The sequence below is a fragment of the Pristis pectinata genome, chromosome 11, assembly GCF_009764475.1.
Source record: "Pristis pectinata isolate sPriPec2 chromosome 11, sPriPec2.1.pri, whole genome shotgun sequence".
Taxonomy (NCBI): Eukaryota; Metazoa; Chordata; class Chondrichthyes; order Rhinopristiformes; family Pristidae; genus Pristis; species Pristis pectinata.
Genome location: NC_067415.1, coordinates 47,486,297 through 47,507,522, shown reverse-complemented (window position 1 = coordinate 47,507,522; position 21,226 = coordinate 47,486,297). Strand labels below are relative to the sequence as shown.

General features: G+C 39.9%; 1 protein-coding gene across 2 annotated transcripts in view; it reads left to right on the top strand.

The window, feature by feature from the left end:
* Positions 1-21,226, top strand: part of slc36a4 (solute carrier family 36 member 4) — a 269,341-nt gene that overhangs the window by 153,709 nt on the left and 94,406 nt on the right. The gene's annotated exons all lie outside the window — the stretch shown is intronic.

Genomic DNA, 21,226 nt, shown 5'->3' with positions numbered 1-21,226 from the left:
CAAGACATAGGCAACTTTCAGGTGTGGGCTGTTAAGTGGCAAATAATATTCTGGCCATAAAAGTGCCAGGCAATGACGATCTCCAACAGGAGAGAATCTAACCTCCAAACCTTGATATTCAATGGCATTACTATTACCAAGTCTCTCACCATTAATAGCCTGGAGATCACCATTGATCAGAAACTCAACTCGATCAAGATCATAAATGCTACAAGATCATAGCTACAAGAACAGGGCATACCTGGGTACCTTCTGGTGAGTGACTAATCTCCTAACATCACAAGACCTTTCCATCATCTACATGGCACATATGAGGAGCATGATGGTATACACTCCATTTGATGAGTGCAGCTTCGACAAATCTAAAGAAGCTCTACACCATCCATGACTAAGCAGCTAAATTGATTGGCATCCCGTCAATCACCCTAACCATTTATTTCCTGCATCACTGATACACAGTAGCTACAGTGTGTACCATCTTCAAAATATACTGGTCTTACCCAGGCTACTTGGACACCATCTTTTGAACCCAAGACCTCTATCGCCAAACAGGCACATGGGAGCACCAACATCTGCAGGTTCCCCTCCAAGTCATAGACCATCAGAAGGGCTCCAGTGGTTCAAGAGGATGGTTCACCACTGCCTTATGAAGGGCACTTTGGGATGGGCAATAAATCCTGGGCTTGGTGCTAGCACCCAGATGACAAAAGCCTCTTATCTCTCTGGAACCTAGGATGTATTCTTGGCACTCCAACTTCCTCCAGTGTAATTAATATATCTTCCTTTATCCATCTAATCCTTTTTGATTTTGCCTGCAATTACTTCAGAAGTTCACCTTTGATAAATGCGCATTAAATGCTTCTACCAATTTTAATCAACTACTGTATAAATCGGCAGTTGTTCCTTGGGCCCAACCCTCTTTCAATTATTTTCTGTTTACTGATATACTTATGAAATGCTTTCCAGTTTCTTTTCATATTTTTGATTTTCTTCTATCTTTTTCACACTTAGTATTCCTCACAACTCTGATCTTCTTTCCAAAATTTCTCATGCTTTTGTAATTTTTATTATTTTTCTAATTTTTTCCCAGTGGCCCTCATTCAATTTAAATGTGTTTCTGATCTCCTTATTAACTTATGAAATTATACCTACATGAAGACTTTTCATTATTAATTGAATGGATTCCCTTTGCATATTTGCAGTTTATGAAGAATGGGCTGGATTTACATTTAACAGTGGAGTGATGGTGCATGCTGCTGACCTCAGTGATCTCTCTGGGCTGGTTTATGCCTTTTCCAATCTTAATTTTAGGAGGAGGATATTAGTTAGAGGGGTCTTCTGGGTTTCAGCATTGGTGGTTCCAACAAGTATGCTTTGTAAGGAGTATGTAACAAGTATGCTGTCTGTAAGGGGTTTGTATGTTCTACCCGTGACTGCGTGGGTTTCCTCCGAGTGCTCCGGTTTCCTCCCACATTCCAAAGACATATGGGTTAGGAAGTTGTGAACATGCTATGTTGGCGCCGGAAGCGTGGTGACACTTGTGGGCTGCCCCCAGAACACGCTACACAAAAAATGTATTTCACTGTGTGTTTCGATGTACATGTGACTATTAAAGATCTCTCTCTCTCTCTCTCTCATCTTTGTTTTTCTACTTTATTTATGTGATCTCATTTTCTTCATCTGTGTACTCCCTATGTAACTAATGTATCACTCTTGACGCACTTTTAATTTTATTAAACTATCTGAAATGACCACAGGAAAAAAAAAATTGATTATTTACAGTAATCAAAGACAATTAGGCCTAATCTTTATTCATGGTAGATTGTTGTAGGTTATTTTAACTGTGGAATTATTTATCATGTTTTGCACTAGTGAAGGAAACATTATTGTATTACAGATAAAACAAAAAGGACGCGAGTTGCATTTAAGTAGCACAATTTATGACTTAAGGATGTCACAATGTGCTTTATTACCAAAAGACCTAGTGCAGCCTTGGGTCTTTGCTGGATGGGATTAGTAGTGGTGTGCCAATGACATTTTTGGAAGTACCACCAGTGCTCTTTTGAAAGCTGGGAGATGTAGGATGGCAGGTTGGGCTATGGATCGATTACCACCAGCTCGATTGGCCTGTACAGTGGTCAGTGGGCAGAGAGTATGTGGAAGGCTGGAGGTTGGGGATGGAGTTGGGAATCAGATGACTATAGCCAGAAGACACAGGAAGGGAATCTGGGACTGGAATTTTTCAGTAGGCCATAGGAAGATTGTGACGGATTGAATGACTGGGTGGTGTGGAGTGAGGGTGGACTGGAGATCAGGGGATGATGGGTGAGTTGGGACTGTATAAGGGCTGTGGGGGTGGGGTGCCAATAATGAACATGGGAAGAGATCCCTGGGATAAACTTCGGACGTAGCAAAGAATGCTACACTGAGCACCCATGTCTGATCTCAGCAGTTACAGTATTGCAAAACAAAAATAGAAATTTTAATCTAAGCAACTTGCTAGTTACCTGGTGATAAATAGTGCATCTGTGTTTCTGGGAGGAGTGGGGGGCAGTGGATAGAAATGCTAAGGTAGGTATCCTATCAGAGGTCTGGGTCTCACTATGTTAGAATGGCCTGGTATTAATATGACTTTGACATCTCACCAGCCATCCTGTGCCTGTCACCCCATCTGCTTCAATTAAAATCAGAGCAAAGAGCCAGAGACCTTTGTGACTGAACAACATTTTCTGTTCTTGAAGCACTCTGTGTGGACTCCTCCTAATCTGATATCTAATTTTTACATTGTCGAAAAAGTTGTTTTGATACAAACATTTTATTTTCCAGTTGTGGCAAGGACAGGTCGTTCTTTCCTTATGGAAAGATGTAGGATAGAAAATGCATAATGAAATTCTGTCTTCAGAAGAGAACATCTGTATGCTGCAGTGCATAATGCTTTTAGCCTTCCTTGACAGGTCGCTGGCATTTAAAAAATAAGTATATTTACGACTTAAAAGCAGAAAATGCTGGAAATACTCAGCAAATCAGGCAGCACCTGTGGAGAGAGAAACAGTTTCAGGTCAGTGACCATTCAGCTCTCCAGTAACTGCTGTTTTTTTGCTTTTCAAGTACTTATAGTTTGTAATAAATCAGTCTCAAGGTCCTAACACAAGCAATTCTTCTGTCTATTATAGTCAACAAATTTTCTATCAACCATATTCCACAGTCATATATTAATTCTCCTTGGTTCTTATAGTTAAGATCTTTTGGAAGCATCCAATGTGATATGAAATCAAATAGATCAGCAAGGAGCAAATTTTGATCCCCGATCCATACTGAGTTGGCTAGTGTTTGTTACGATGACTATGAGATGGATATGGTCTGGATTAAAATGTGAAAACAGGTAAAGGTTCTAGTTTCAAGCTCTCCTGTGAATGTATCATTCTGCATCATCATTGAAAGAGGAATTGCAACTTTTGTTAGAAAGTCTTCAAATGTGGAATGTAAGAAAAATATAATGTTTTATCTGTTCCTTTCTAAATGATATACTTTAATTAAAATTAAATTTAGATAGAAAAAATAGCAGATGCTTATGTTTGCATGAATTGTTAAGTGTTGAAAGAGTTTTTGATTCACTTGAATTGCTGATTTATTTTTGCAAACTCAGAAACTGCTGGCTTGTGTGAATTTTAAATGAATTATCTGATTAAAATAGTACTAAAAATTTACATTTGTGCAAACGAGTGGAATTTGAAATGTAGTGGGTGTAAGGATAAAATATTGAGTGTAGTGTCCAGTTTTGGTTAGTGAGAAACAAACATGTTTTAAGTCTGGGTATGATTTGTAGATCTGTTTTAAAGTTTGTACTGAATGCCTGGGTAATGTGGGAGAGAGGAGGAACTCAAGTTTGAACCTTGGAAAAAAGCAGCAAAAGGGGGAATGTAACAGAGACATAGGAGAAAGTAAACCTAACAGGTTATGTAAATCTAGAACAGTACCTCAAGTTGAGAGGTGACAGTGAGGTACATTTATGAAAGACAGGCTTCAGATAGATTGGACTTACTTCAAGTGTTATGAACAAATGACTGCAATGTTTACCATTTCAGATCTTGGTATCCCCTAACAAAAGAGAGCCTCCTCCAAATCTGCCTCTAAAGGTACATACATTTATGAGATTTTCTCAAAGAATAATATCAATTGCTGGTATTGGAAATTTTTAGCTAAAAGTAACTTACCCAGAGGAAGCAGTCAGATACATGATCTGAATTTTCTTGAGATTAGTCTGGTTGCCTAAATTTTGTTGGTACAAGAGCAGATATAGAACCCCAAGATGATAGTTGCGCAATTAGAATATTCATCTCACCTTCTCCATGCCAATTCCTTGGTAGAATGGATCAAAATTGATTCTATTATTTTCCTCTTTCCCCAGGAGTATATCTTAAACTGTTTCAAATACTTATCTCCTCTTGTTTTAAAATACATGCTGGTCTCAGGCAGAAAAGGCATTCTTGCATTTTACTGCGTGAAGAAATTTCTCCTTGCTTCTCCACTTTTTCTTTGTAACAATATTAAATTGACAACGCCAGAGGAAATAATCTTTCCACAATTAGCCCATGAAAACCTTCTATACTTTTAAAACTTTGTATTAAATGTTTCTTTGATATTTCCACTCCAGTTGAATCAGTCCAACATCTGAAATATCTTCTCATAACTTCATTTTGTTCATCCTTTATATTTTGTTAAATATTTGAGAACTCCAGTATGTTTTTTGAATTATGGAAAAAAAAAGATAGAATTTTTAAAAAACCTTCCTCAGCTATTGTTATAATCTTGTAACCTCTATTAGATTTTCTGGAGCATTTATATCTTCTACATTGGGGCTTTTAACATTTGTTCTTTAATGCCCAATTTATAATATATTTATGAAGTACTATTAATTTATTTTAAGAAATTTCTAGGCTCTGGCAAAGTTCTTTTAGGTCCTTAAATCTTTCAAATCTGTTTATATTTCCATTCCTTGATTTTTGTTTGTAATCTGGAATACTCTACACATCACATTACATCTACCACCTGTTACTGTATTAACCAATCTTTGTCTTCCAGACTAATGAAAGTTCAGCAATTTGAAATGTTGTTTTGTCTCCACAGATGTTGCCTAACCCGTGTCATATCTCAGGATTTTCTTTCTTTACTCATACTGTTTACCAACTTTTGAGTGTTCTGCAGATTTTAATATTGCTTCCAATGCTCCTTCACATCTACATAGAAAGAAAAGACAACCAGGCATTGGTATTCCTTTACACCACTTTCAACTCATTCCCTATTCAGTAATACCAATCGACACTACCCCTTTATTTCCTGACCATCATCAGCTTTCTGCCATTGCAAATTAATTTCTTATGTAGCGTATACCTGAGTTTATGTAACACACCACCTATGGATCTTTTGCCTGATTTTAGGTATCCAGTTTCACCATAACTCTGACAGCATGCAGGCATACTATTGCCATAAGCTTGGTATTGCAGTGAATTGGCTGAATGCAAAGAATCTTGCCCTCCAGTGCAAGATGTGGCAGATTACTGGAATCCCTACTTGCTCTGCCTGTGGCCCTGTGGTTGTTCAAATGGAAAGTAATAGGAAGCAGGAATTCTTGCAATGGTAATTTCCACAAGCCTGATTTCCTTTCCATTGAGCACCTGGTATGCTGGGATGATCCAGATCATGTAATCTTTGTAGCTTTGTGGGTTAGAGGAAGCAAGGATTCAGGCCTACATTCCAACCTCATGTTCCAAGTCACCTTTTGAAAGATTTAGCTGATAGTTAAGCCAAGAACACAATTTTCCTGTAAGATTTATTGTTAATTAGGCAAAAACTATGAATTAAAATATTTAAAAAAATCAAGGAGCAGTGAGGGCATTCCTGAATATTTTTAAAGATCTTAAATGGACTTTTTGGAGCAATTTGCACTACACAGCACTTTGAAATCTTAGCCTGAAGCAATTATCGAAGAACATGGAGGACTTTGAATATATTGAGAAATACTTTACAAATGTTGCTCTTCCTACTTCGGCAGTTTACCAGTATCAGCTCTTTCATGTGACTTCGTGCTGCAGAGATCAACGAGTAATTGAAACTGCAATGCAGTTAAAATATTTTTTGTAGTTTTGTTTTAATTTAAATGCCTTTCAAGGCAGGATGAGATACAGAGGAATATTTGGTATAGTGTAAATATTTCTAATTATTTGGGAACTCAGTTATCTTTTTTGAAGTATGATGAAAATGTCAGATGTGATTTTGAAAGTATCTTCTTCAGGTTATATTATAACAAGCTCATTCTTCTGTAGTGTTTAAAACTTGTTTATATGACTTTATCATGGAGAATGAAATTGTGAATATTATATACTAGAAAAGTGATTTCTTTGTTAAATAGTGGAAGTGATCTGACTGAAAGAAGGAAAGAATTTGAGAAAATGAGATTGTACTTCAGATTTTTTGGGAAGTATTAGTGTTTTTAAGAGTCCAGAATGAGCTCTGTCCTACCTATTCATAAATGGTGGTGCAAAGCACATTTGAACTTATCTTGGTTAAAGGATAGAGCACAAGGACAGATCGGAACATTATTTAGCCTGTGGTACTGGTTTAACCCTGCTGTTTTCATTTCAATCCAGCCAACACCCTTTCTTAAAGTCACACAGCCGAACACATGTTAAGCAGCAGGGAGAAACCCTCCAACCTCCCCCTTAATTCCATCCCCCAAGTACGTAGTTTAGCTGCTGGTTGATTTCTTTTGGCTGTTGCTATGTGTATGTATTTTTGGCCCTTTCCATACAGTTCAAATATTAAGAGCCTAGAGATTGAGAGGTAGATGTTTTATTATTTTCTACATTTTAGATGGTGTAACCATAACAGAACAGCTTGCTAAATGACTCCCTGTTACGTTAAAGTTTTTATATAAACCTGTTGCTTCTGGACATGCACCAGCTGCAACCTTTGTGGAACAGAGCATGAATGAAAGAATGACAAGGCCATGCAGAGAAGGGAAGGCTGCCAGAGACGGAGGATTGTACAGGGCACTTAACAGTAGGCCACATCCAACAAGGATGTTCAAGAAGCAATTGTCCTACCTGGATCACAGTGAGCTACAGCTGGCCGGATAGATTCCCCCCCCCCCCACCAGAACCAAATGTGCGAAACATTGTGCCAGACTCCTCTGTACTCCTTAACTTTGCACACAGGCATTTTGGGAGGCTACTGAGGATTCCATTTAATTGTGAATATCCATAAGCCATCTTCTGTAGCCTAGATGCAGTCTCACAAATGTTTTCTTAACTTGAGTCTTCTTCAATCGGAGTCATGGTCGATTTTGACCTTTGCAGGTTGGCACCTATTCCATCCTTGCTCCTTGTACAGGTGGCAGTGTGCATCCCCAGTGTCCCACCACAAGCCTCCAACATGTTCTCTAAATAACGCACAGTATCGTTACTAAGCTAGTGGTTACGATAGTGAAAGTATGATCTGATGACAGTGTGTCTTTATTAAATTTCTCTTTGTTGTCTGAACTCATTGCACTCCTTGAGTATGTGAAAGGAGAAGGACGCAAAGATAAGGTTCCAGTGACAGGAAAGGGGAGAGTAAAATATGCATGTTTACACCAGTTGGAGCTTGTAACTCAAACGAGAGCATGGGATGAAGAGAAAGTGGCACGTGAGTTATTGGCTTTGTTTGTCCAATGACAAGCTGATTATATAAAGCCAAACTAAAAATCCTTACCATGGCAGGTAATGAAGTTAGGATGCAGATAAGACACAGTTTCAAGGGGCTTCTGTTCCAATGTTCCTATCACCTTTTTTGGGCTTACTGGATATAGCCTGTACTGCCATTTAATTTCCATGACTTCGAAGGGCTAAGGAATAAACTCCTGCCTGTGGTTTAAGCAATAAATTATTTCTGACAAGTTCTATTGACCAGTGAACATATAAGTGTCAGTAGTGAGAACAAACAATAGATTTATGTAATTACAGACTTTTATATTCCTCTTGATAATATAAAAATTACTACTCCTTTGGTAATAGTCAATATAAAACTGTCCCTGAAACAAGACTGCTGATTAATAACAAAAAATTTGTGGTGTTGCTGGTAGTGTGGAGGATAGCCTTAGGCTACAGGGTGATATCAATGTGTTGGTGAAATGGGCTGAGCAATGGCACATGAAGTTTAATCTAGATAAATGTGAGGTTTTGAATTTTGGGAGTACTAATGAGGCAAGGACATAAACGATGAATGGTAGGATCCTAGGGAGTATTGAGGAACAGGAGATCCTTGAAAGTGGCAGCGCAAGTCCATAACATGGTTAAGAAGGCATATGGGACACTGGTCTTCATTAGATGGGGCATTAAGTACAAGAGCATGGAGGTAATGCTCCAATTTATAAAACATTGGTCAGACCTCAGCTGAAGCATGCAATTCTGGTCACTACACTACACAAAAGATGTTATGGTGCTGGAGAGGATGTAGAGGAAATTCGCCAGGGTGTTGCTTGGGATGGAGCATTTTAGTAATGAGGAGAGACTAGAAGAGGCTAGGTCTGTTTCCCAGGAGCAGAGGAGGTTAAGAGGGAACATGACTGAGGTATATAAAGTTGAAGGGTATACATAGGGTAGACTGTAAGAAACTTTTCCCCATATTAGAGGTCAATAAAACTGGAAGACACAGATTTAGTGGAAGGGGTAAGTGATTTAGAGGGGATTTGACAGGGACCCTTTTCACCCAGCGAGTTGTGAGTACCTGGAATACACTGCCGAGAGAGTGGTGGAAATAAGAGTCCTGACATCCAGATGAGCACTTGAATCCCCTAGGCATAGAAGACTCTGGGCCAAGTGCTGGAAAATGGGATTAATACGGGTGAGTGCTCACTGGTCAGCATGCACATGGTGGGCTGAATGGCCTGTTTCTGTGCTGTACAATGCTGACTAATGTTACTGTGATGATTCTATACTAAATTACTGCATTGGATCTGGCCTGCCCTCATCTCAAAATGAGAAGTCATAGAATGTAGGACATAGAACACAGGAATATGGCCTTCGGCCCACAATATCTATGCTGTCCATGATGCCAATTTAAATTAATCCAATCTGCCTATACGTGATCTATCTCCTTCAATCCTCTGCTTGTTCATCCGCCTGTCAAAATGCTTCTTAATTGTTGCTATTGTATGTGCTTCCACCACCTCTCTGGCAGCATGTTCCAGGCACTTACCACTCTCTGTGTGTAAAAAAAAAAAAAAATTTGCTTTGCACATCTCCTTTAAACTTTCCCACTCTCTGCTTTATACCTGTGCCCTCTAGTATTTGACATTTCCACCCTGGGGGAAAAAGACTGCGCCTCTCATAATCTTATATACTTAGATTTACTGTATTTTTCAAAAATTCTTTGAAGGTTGACTGGAACAAAAGAAACTAAAGATATATTTTCCTGACTCTGGAAAAAGTGATTTGTTTTTTGATCAATGTATGCTATCATACTATTGTTCTACTGTCTGCAGTGGTTGCAAATTATGCATCCTGAGATACTCAGTCCTTTTGAGAGGAGAAATGGAACAAAATGCATTTCATTCCCTGAGTGTCTGTCAAAAGCATTCATTCTCTTGGTAATTTAGAGCTAGCAGCATTGTGACAAAATTAGTGTAACCAAAACCTAGTAGGAAATTTTCAGATGTTTCAGACTGTGAAAATCAAATCCTTGTTTTGTTCCACCCTTGTGTCCCAAAAAGTGATGGATGCAGGTCAGAATGCAGATCCACTGGCATCTGGCATCCTTTGTACCTCATCAGTGTTACCACTCTTCTTGGCGTCACTCCAGATAAATAGTACATCAGGTTGTTCTTCCATAGAGTGAAACACAGTTTGACTTAATCTTGTGCTTCAGTGATTACAGATATACCAATTCTAACAGGGATCCCTTCACAGCATCAGAAGTGAAGCTCCCAGTTCAGGGCTGCTCATACTAATTTAGTATTTCCACTGCTCTGTATGAAATCAGGTTACTTCAAAATTGATGAATGAAACTAAGAACTGTTATGATCTCTCTAACTAATATGAACAAACTCACCAGTATTGACAGAGTTAAAGTGCAGATCTTTTATTCTAAAAGGGATATCAAACTCGTTATAATTAATTCAACAGCGCTCAAATATAAAAGTCATGCAAAAGCATGATGTACTGTAAATATTTATGTTTGTTTCTGGGAATGACATAGTTAATAGGATAGCTATATTAAAAGGATTAATAGGGCAATCTAGACAATTGTTAGAATTAAAAGTTTGTGTAAGGTGTACATTACACATCAATGAGTCGAAATGCCTTTTGGTCAGACGCAAATTTTACATAATTGTGTAGTTTCGTGAGAAGTTTTCTGAGTAAACACATTGGTCTCGGCTTGGACATTACAGTGTTGAAAAATAAGTTGTCAATGTGTATAATAGGTTCAGCTAACATATAGAAAATATAATCAGCAAGTAAACTGTTACTCAGTGATTCTACCTTGAGATGAAATATGCTTAAGAAGCCTACGTTTGAACAATGAGAATTGGAAGAAATTCTTCTATATTATTTCTGTCATTGAAAAGGAAATTGATTAAACCTATGCTAAATGTCTCACAAGAGTATATTTCACAGCTTACAGTATGAAAGCCAGCTGCATTTTCCAGCTTGCTAGAGAGGAGCTTAGAGAATCACCTTAATCTACATGTCTTCTCTTGCTATTTGGGTTATTCTTAACAAATGATGGATTATTGTAAGGTTTACCTGTATATTGATACCTTGGTTGTCTGGGGAATTGAACAAGCTGCTGCATACTAATTTTTAGGAGCACGAGTATCAGCTGCAGCTATAGAAAACAGTGTGGTTTTCTTGTATTGAAACAGGCTGAAATATGCAAAATTCTTAGCTGGCTAAACAGGATAGGTGCAGTGAGGATGTTTCCTTGGCTAAGGAGTCTAGAAATGGCAGTCACAGTGTCAAACTAAGGGGTAAGCCATTTAGGACTGAAACATGTATTCAATCAAAGAGTGGAGAATCTTTGGAATTTTCCAGCCCAGAATGCTCTAGAAGCTCGTCATTGCTTTAATTTAAGACTGAGATTGATAGAATTCTTAATATTAAAGGATGAAAGGAAATAGGGTAAGAAAATTGTGTTTGATGTAGGAGATCAACCATGACCTTGTTGATTGATGGAGCAGGTTTAAGGGGCAGAATGGCCTACTCCTGGTTTTATGTTCTTGAAAATGTTGATACTTTAGCAATATGGTCCAAATTTGAAGTAGGATTTGCAAGGCACTAGAACTGCTAATTTGGGAAAGATTTAAGCGTGCGATATCCACTGATTTAATTTCATTTGCCTTATAAATGGTCAGTGCCCTTCCTTGTGTATTTCTGCTCATGATTTTGTGGCAGCAGTTCCCAGGTGCAGAAACCAACCTGCTGTAATGTGAAGAAGGGAAACTGAAGGTGGGGGAGTGGTTCCCAGAGGGGCAACCTGAGGTTAGTGAAACTTTTTATTCTGCCATTGCAATGAATCACACTGATACCTATAATAGCAATGATGCTGAGGTTCCCCTGATAGCAGGAGTGCAACAATTTACTGATGGTCTGACATATCCCTCTGATACTACGAAAAGAATCCTTCTTCACTGGACATGTTGCATCTGCTTCTTTCCTCTCACAGCTGCTATTTTTAACTGCTTGATTTCTTTCCCTTATTGTCTGGTTTGGTTTGGACTTGGATTTTCATTGAAGGTGATAACTCTGAACAGTGAATAGCAGGCAGAACAGATCCATTCTTGGACTTCACAAGTCAAATGATGTTGACACAAACTGACTTGAACCAAAGTGAGAGATTGCACAAAGGTCTGTATGTTCTTCTCATGAACCACATCAAGTGACATCAGCTGAGCACCAGTACTTCTAAACCATTCCCTGGGCTTGATGTAATGCAGGAGAGTTTTCATGGAATGATGGAAATTATAGAACAAGACGTGGGACTGATGCTGGGATATTAATCCCCTTTCTCCAAGCTCCTTCTATAGACCATGCTCTTTCGCAGGTTGCAATCTATGCCACAATAGTTAATGTGGCGAAGCATTCTGTGATCTAATATATCCCAGTTCATGAGCTCCTCTTTTCCCTTTAGTTCTCCTCGGGAAATTGCATTAGATCCACTTGATGCACTATTCTTGGATGCGCTTGGATGTTTTAGAGATGACCATGAGTATACATGAAAACAACTCTTTTTAAAATCCAAATTAAATTATTTATTATATCACCTCAACTTTTTCCTGTCCCCCTCCGCTTCTATATCTCCCACCATTCCTTGTCCTTGTACTGCTTTCTCATCTTCCTCCTCATCCCATCCATCTTCTGCTCCCTCCGTAAACCAGCTCTTAATAGTGGTGTCGCCTCCACTGCTCAGCATATTCCTTCCAGCGACCTGCTGCCCTCCCTTCTCTTTTAAACTCCCCTTTTCGCTTTTTCCCACCCTTTCTCTATCCTCTCCTTATTTACATTGGTCTATCCCTCTCTTCTGACCATTCCTCTTTTACCCACTTTTTCTTCCACTGTTCCATTCCTTTCCTCTTCAATTGTTTCCCCTGCAGCTCCACTGGCAAACTGATAATAGCAGGACGGTTAGTTCCTTTAAACTCCATCTACACTCTCACTTTAATATTTCCCTTTTCCCCTCCTATGTCTCTACTGCCCTTTTAGTATTCCCTACCTTTATCATCATTCACTAAGTCCTAATCTTACCCAACCTCTGCCTTGATCCCAAATCCCTATTTTTATCCCTCTTAACCTCTAACATTGCATATCTGATCCATGCTAGCAACAGGATCCACCTACCCGCTTGAGCACCACTATCTAACTCCTTAGGGTTTTTAGTCCTTGATGAGATAGAGCTGTTTAAAAACTCTGCTCTGCATGGTTTATCCTCAAGCAGCTGGCAACTCAGCACGTGGCCAGCACTGCAAACCAAATGATCTTGTTTCATTGCTTCTGTTTATCTCAATAAACTCTTTCACACCGTATTTTTTTTTACAGTTAGTAGGGATTAAATGAAAGTGTAATTAAACTGTTATTTGTCATTGTAAAGGATGTGATTGTAAAAAAAAAACTACAGATTAAAACCACCTTCCTAAAAGAATGCCAAAGGTTATAAGAAATTTGGCTTCTGACAGTAGTCTTTACTCCCACTATAAGCAAAGCATCTGTGAAAAGTGTCAGTAACAACCAAAATTGCAAGCTTTAATGTTTTATTTACATTAGTTACATTATAACTTATATTTATTTCCCCGAGTGTAGGTGATGTGGAAGAAAACATTTCCAGACAGCTCTTTAGAAAATTCCTGTAAAACAAGAGCACATACTGCAGCATTTAAAATTGAAAATGCACTGGCTGCCACATGCCAGTAGTTATGCCAGTAGTTATACCAGTAGTTTGTGAACACTTTATGCATTGTTTATAACATCACTCGATTCTTGTTGAGAATGCTTCCGGCAATAGTCTGGATTGGTTAAATTAAAATCAACTACAACAAAAACTTTCATTTATATAGCACCTTTAGCATTGTAAAATGGTCCCAAGTTCTACCACACAGGAGGGTTATGAAACAAACTTTGATACTGAATGACCTAAGCATAAAAGCAGGTGATCAAAAAAGATAGTGTTTTTAAAGAGGAAAGAGAGGTAGAGAGATTTAGGGGAGATAAGTAGAGAACAGTTCCAGAACTTAGGGCCTAGGCAGCTGAAGGCATGGCCACCAGTGGTGGAACAATTTAAAGTCAGCCACGAGCAAGAGGCAAGCAGATACCTGAGTTCAATGCAGGGAGAAGTTCTCCCAGAGAAAATCCTGAACATTTAAGTACTGTGCAAGAAATATCGAACTCAACAAAGAGAACTTCTTTTTAACTTCATGGACTTCAAAAAGGTTTTGGGTAGAGTGTGGCACAAAGCACTTCTGCTCACGATCAAGAAACATAAGAAGCAAATCCTTGATAACACTAACAGAAGAATTTTACTGCAATGCAGGAAGTGCTGATTGACAACATAGCTGAATCATCTGTGCCTTTTGTTGAATTATGCCCAAGTTGGCTGCATTCACCAAAGGTTTTCAATCTTTTCCTTGAACAAATTACATTTGAGACCTCAAAGAGTTTCACAGAAGTTGTGTCAACTGAAAGGCAGATCAACAGAATGAGTTTTCCCCATGACAGCTCTGTGGGAGTTGGGATATTGAGGAGGTTCAGTTCAACACTGCAAAGATGTACAGAGTGGAAGCCAAATTCTGAAAAAAGGCAAAGTGATTCCAACTACCAAGATGACCGACAGCAATATAGATATAACGACTAGCAATGAAACTCTTGGAGCCATCATCATAAAAGCATTGTGGCATCTTTTGGGAACTGTGCACTAAATCCCTGACCACCTTTTCCATTCCGATTTCTGTAATGTTCTCCTGCATTCCAAGGATATATGTTGAACAATCCAATAAAATTTCTAAGGCATTAGCTGGTCAATATGACATTGCTGAGTGTGGGAGCTCACCGTGCACACTTTTCTAAAAGTATTTAAGTGTATTTGGGACATCTTGTAATGCTTTCTAACCATCTTTATAACCACCTTTGAGTGGTAAATGGAAGTTTTTCATTCTTGTTACAAACAATTAAGGACTTTTTGAAGTGATTTACTTTTATGATGTTGGAAATAATCCACAAAAATTTGGAATTAGCAATCTCTTACCAAGAGCAGTGTGATAATGATTGCATTATTCGTTTGCAGATGTTGACTGATGGGTAGATATTGGTATTGGTTTATTATTGTCTCTTGTACCAAGGTACAGTGAAAAACTTGTCTTGCATAATGTTCATACAGATCAATTCGTTACACAGTGCTTGGAGGTAGTACAGGGCAAAAACAATAACAGAATACAGAGTAAAGTGTCACAGCTACAGGGAAGTGCATTGCAGGTAGACAATAAGGTGCAAGGTCATAATAAGGTAGATTCTGAGGTCAAGAGTCCATCTCATCGTATAAGGTCGATGCCGCTCAATAGTCTTATCACAGTGGGATAGAAGCTGTCCTTGAGCCTAGTGGTATGTGCCCTCAGGCTCCTGTATTTTCTGCCTGATGGGAAAGGGGAGAAGAGAGAGTGACCCGGGTGGGTGGGATCTTTGATTATGCTGGCTGCTTCACCAAGGCAGCGAGAGGTATAGACGGAGTCCATGGAGGGGAGGCTGGTTTCTGTGATGTGCTGGGCTGTGTCCACAACTTCCTGCAGTTTCTTGTGGTCCTGGGCAGAGCAGTTACCATACCAAGCCATGATGTGTGATTGGGCAGGATACCAGGAATTCTTTAGCTTCTTTGAAAAATAATGCCTGGGAATTTTATAGTCATTGGAAAAAACAGATGAAGCCTTGATTTAAATCTCATTTGTAAGAGCAGTGGGTTGCCAGGCGAGGCTGAGTGATTCCGAGGCAAGGTTGCTACCACTGAGCAAGAGACCCTTCATGGACTGCTGTATGTCAGAGAGGCTGATGCAAAAGCAAGGTTCTGATTATACTGGATGTAGAAATACATTGGTTAAAATGTGGAAAGAAGAAAAATCCATCTTCTGAAAACCTACCCAGTAAATGTCCTTCCTTTGTGTGCTGGAGTGGGCCTTTTGTCACTGCTCAACATAAATGTCAAAATGTGAGGAGTTTCCTGCAGGTCCCCTATCATCACTGTCATATGGGATCTGATAGCACCCCCATTGTCGCTCCCAATACCACAAAGTCTACCAACTGCCTGATTCTGTGATCAACCCTTGGCCACTTTCCTGACCATCTACTTCTAGGCCTCGACCACCACACCACCCCTATGTTCTCTCCGATTCCCAAGTTCCTAGTTAACCCCTAATTACTTATTCAACCATTGACCCTTTACTCCCTGGCTCCCAATACCTGAGCCTTCGATCTGATTTGTCCCCTGGCTCCTTGACCCTTGATTTCTCTGGTCCTCAAATCCTTTGGCTCCACCTTTGATGAAAATCTCCACCGCCCCTGGGTACTTAACTTCCTTGGCCTTGGTCCTAGGTGACATGTTTTGTTGTGGGAAAGTTTGAGTAGTGTCCTTGCCCCAAGGCACCACTGAGCAGGTATTGCCTGTTCAGTGGTGCTTTGAGCCTAGGACACAACTCAAATTTCCATGAGGGACATACCACTGAACATTACCCACCCATTGTTCTCGCCATTTAGTTGCATGAGAATTTCTAGACCAACAAGTCCTGCCGGTATGGATCGTGGGTGTGACGTGATTCAGCTTACTGATTCATAAAGGAGACTCAAGAAATTCTGCAGATGCTGGAATGTGTAGCAATACACAGGAGGAACTCAGCAGGTCAGGCAGCATCCATGGAGGGAAACAAACAGTCGACGTTTCAGGCCGAGACCCTTCATTAGGACTGGAAAGGAAGAGGGCAGAAGCCAGAATAAGAAGATGGGGGGAGGGGGGAGGATTACACACAGGCAGGGGATAGGTGAGGTCAGGTGATAGGCGAGTCCAAGTGAGAGGGGGAAGGTAGTGGGTGGGGGAGGGGGAGAAGATATAATAAGCTGAGAGGTGATAGGCAGAAGTGGCAAAGGGCTGAAGAAGGTATCTCCTTTTGTGGATCTATTGTGTATTGCTACTGATTCATAAACACCTTTCTGGCAGTAATGGAGAGCAGCAACACCGCATTTCTTCTGCTGCATTGGCTGACATTACACTTCAAAAACATTTCGAATATCGAGGAGCATTTTTGTATATCTGAGATCAAAAGTGGTGCCATGACTCAGTTAGAAATAGAAAATGCAGTAAGTTGGTGCCCATGAAAATCTAACATGATATTAGTAGATATTAAATCTGATTCAAACACAACAGTTCACATCTGTCACAGTTTGGAAAATGTGTCTTACTAATTCTGGCTTCTGTTGGAGAGACGTTTGTAAAGACAAACTTTAAGATTATTTTAAAATTTTGGTATTTCTTGGCAATCATATAAATGAATGTTAAGCTAACAGGTTACTCTGCTGCTTTGAAATCTTGGGTTAAAAAATCTTGCGTTTATGTAATATAGAACAATACAGTACAATACAGGCCCTTTGGCCCACCATGTTGTGCCGCCCTTCAAACCACTCCTAAGACTATCTAACCCCTTCCTCCCATATATCCCTCTATCTTAAATTCCTCCATATGCTTATCTAACAATCTGTTGAACTTGACCAACGTATCAGCCTCCACCACTGCCCCAGGCAGCGCATTCCATACACCAACCACTCTCTGGGTGAAAAACCTCCCTCTAACATCCCACCCATGTCTCATCACAACTCCCAGGAATGTATTAAAATGTCCCAGATAAATCAGATTAAAAGGTTGGAAAATTGTAGACTCTATGTTTACCATTGACCCCATTAGGCAACTTTTCCTTGGTTTCCTCGACAGCACCTCCCAAACCTGCATCCTCTACCCCCACTAGAGGCACAACTTCATGGTCCCTTCTATCGCACACCATCCTGACTTGCAAATGTAACACCATTCCTTCATTGGGTTTAAACTCTGGAACTCCTTATCCAACAACACGGGTACTATCGTAGTTTATGAACGCATCTTGCTGTTACACTTTCTTGTGAAATTAGCGGTGGCCAATGAATACTGGCTTTGCTAGCAAAATAAAGGAAACTACATTTAAGTGAAAATAGATCTTATATCTTTTAAAATGTACAAGATTGTAGTCCAGAAACTCTGCTAGGTACAAAAACACAAGTAAGACACTGTGTGAGGCAGAATAGCTCTTACATCCATTAATGTCCACAAAGTCTTTCCTCAGTGATGTCCTGCCATCACAGGGTGTGGGGATCACATAGGAAATTCATTAGATAGAAGACTGGTGATTGGGTGTGTCAGGAAGAGATGAGCAGAGGGCAAAGCTGATTATGGGCATAGGGATGAAACAAGGTGATTTGGAGAGACAAGGTGGAATGATAGGGGAGTAGCCAAAGAGATGATAGGAAGAGCCTAAAGATATGTTTAGGTGTGGACAATAGGTGGGTGAGGCAAGGCAGTGATCAGGTGGAGTCTGAGGAGATAATTTGTGGGAGACAGGTGTGGGTAGAGGATCAAGGAAGAGATGCGAAGATCCATGAAGGGATCAGAGTGAATGAGAGGGGGAAACGATTGTGGGAGAGAAAGATCACTATGAATGAGAAGGGAAAATAGACTCTAGCTTGGACTTATTAGCCACAGCCAAAGGCAGGTCAGGCCCACTGGTTAAGAACTGCTTCAGTGTTCAAGGCTAGTGTCATTTTTGAGCCCATTATGCCTCAATAGAATTTAGTGCAGATAATGCCATTTAAATGTTATGGATCAATTGTCATGACCAGCAGCATCCATGTATGTGTGTATATTATATATATCACAGGGACAGAGGAGCTGATTGAGTATCTGGAAGTGTGCAGATACTTTGTTTTGGAAATAATGCACCAGTACATAAAATCAATGTGCTACATGAGAGTATTTCTACACCAATGAGTTGGTCTCTTTGCATTTTGTGAGTATTGGTACAATATATTTCGATCAGTACTTTGAATGATTGGTTGATAGTCATTCTGTTATGCAATATAACACCACATGTTACTGTCTACAACATCAGAGAACCTGTATATTAAAATAAATCAGTGATCAATTGCATTTGGAAGTTAATTAAATTTAGTTAAAAACATTTTCACTTTTGTCAATATATACTAAATGTTAGCACTGTAATTAAAGACGTAACACTGAGTGAATTAAAGGCGATAATCCAATCTTGGCATTCAGGTGTTCATGCTCACAAAGCACTGAAGTCTTACTGATCTGGTTGCTAATGCCTTCCACTCGACTTGAGTAGATTACAGCCTTCTATTTCACATACTTAATTTAAACTGTTTAAAAAATATTGCAAATTCAATGTAATTATGAATTTTTCCACAATAGCATTTAACTAAAATAATTACAACTTAATTTTGTCAGATTTAATTGCTAATGAAATCTTTTCCAGAGTTAAAGCAGCTCACCATTACATTGCTGAATATAGTGCACACTTCAAGGTCACAGCTGAATTCTTTTTCTGATTTATACATGGATCTTCTAACCTCAAGTCAGCAGCAGTTTGTGCTTTTTCATTGAGAAAACACCATCATTGATAGAGGCTGCATGATTGGAATAGCCATCTATTTGCTGTCGCAGAAACAGTTGAAAGAAATTATAATTGACACTCTGCCAGATTACTGTGATGAAAGCATTCTATCACAAAATCCCAGAAGTGTAAGCCCCAGTCACTGGAAAAGATGGAGCCACTTTGACAGCTTTACTCTGTTTTCAAACGAGTAATCTTCCAAATTATACGTAATATTCCTATGTGCTAACACAGCTCTGCAAGATTTCTGGTCTGCTGTGTGCTGCCCAACTTTGCAACAAAGCGAACATTAGAAGTCTCAATTGGTCAAGAACCTTCAAGTTTTGGGAGACAATACTAATGACACGAAAAAGAATGAGGAAGTGGCAGGAATCTCGCACAAGTTACTGCACACTTAGGTATGAGACCATGCTCTGTCTATATCAATCACCCATCTGTAATATTGGCTCAGATTGTTTGTTAACCCTTTTGTCTCATTTTTTTTCCTTTGGGAGTGGAGAACATGCCCAGCTTGACCTGCCAGGCATGTCCTCCTGTTCGACGTTTTGCAATCCCTACATTCTTTTGTCAGTGCTCTTTTGCCTCTGTTTCTCACTCCCCAACTGCTCCCATTCACTCACTGACCAGATAACCTTGTTTACAGCCTGTCCCCATGATCACTGGTTTGACCCTATTGGAGAGTAACCCCTCCCCCATCCTTCCTGCAGCTTAACAAGCTGCCATTATCTCCTGCAACACACACAAAATGTTGGAGGAACTCAGCAGGTCAGGCAGCATCTATGGAGGGAAATGGACAGTTGATATTTTGGGCCGAGACCCTCCATCAGGACTGGAAGGGTCCCGGCCAGAAATGTCAACTGCTCGTTTCCTTCCATAGATGCTGCATAGTTCCTCCAGCATTTTGTGTGTGTTACTTCAGATTTCCAGCATCTGCAGTCTCTCTTGTGTCTGTTTTTATCTCCTTCCCAGTTCTGACAAAGGGTTTCCAACCTGAAACATCAGCTCTGTTTCTCATCCCACAGTGGCGGCCTGACCTGCTGAGTGTTTCCAGCAATTTCTGTTTTTATTTTAGATTTCCAGAATCTGCGGTTTTTCTTATTTTCACTTATGGGTCCATCGTGTCTGTGTTAACAGCCACAACTTGCGCTTTTACATTTTTACCCCTTCTAGTACTCCTTGGGGTACTTCCCGATGGCTTCAGCATGGTCTAAGTAGGGTGGGGATGGTGGGAGGTTGCCATAATGGTGTCACGGGCTCTTGAGATGTTGCAGAAGTTTGGGCTTGAATGATTTCAGCTTCAAGATACAGGAACCCGCTGACTGATGATGCAATCTTGCCCATAAGGCAGTGGATTGAGGAGGTGGAAAGCAACTGGACACGCTGCCTCCCTGAGACGTAGCCACCAGGAGCTATGGGGCTTGTTTATTGGAACATCAGCAAGAGGATCAATGGGGACACAAGAGACCGCAGATGCTGGAATCTGGAGCAATAAACAATCTGTTGGAGGAACTCAGTGGGTCAAGCAGCATGTGGAGGAGAAAAGGAATTGTCGACATTTCGGGTCGAAGCCCTGCATTAGGTCTGAGATGCTTAGGAACAGCAGATAATGGAGTCAAGAAAAGCAAAAGAAAAGTAGAGACACGGATTGGTTTGGAGAGGTAGGTGAGGTTATGCCATAGAAGTCAACAGAAGCAGGGGATAAAAGCATGAAAACTGGCAGAAACAGGACTGGCATGGAATAGGCAAGAGGTGGAGCATGTCAGATCCAGATAACGTAGAGTGAGAGAGTGAAAAATAACCATTCTACCTTGAAAACTGAGGCATTATGGGCAAAGGAGGAGTGGGTAGAGCAATCAGAGGAATGGCTGTGAAAGCAGAGAGACAGAAATGCTAATTTATGAGGAAGTGGAGATGTAAGTTATTACTGTGCATCATTGTTCATTAGTTTTAAGGTATGTAGAAATAATGGAAATAGTAACAGGGAAACTCCAATGTTTTTTTGTCTTT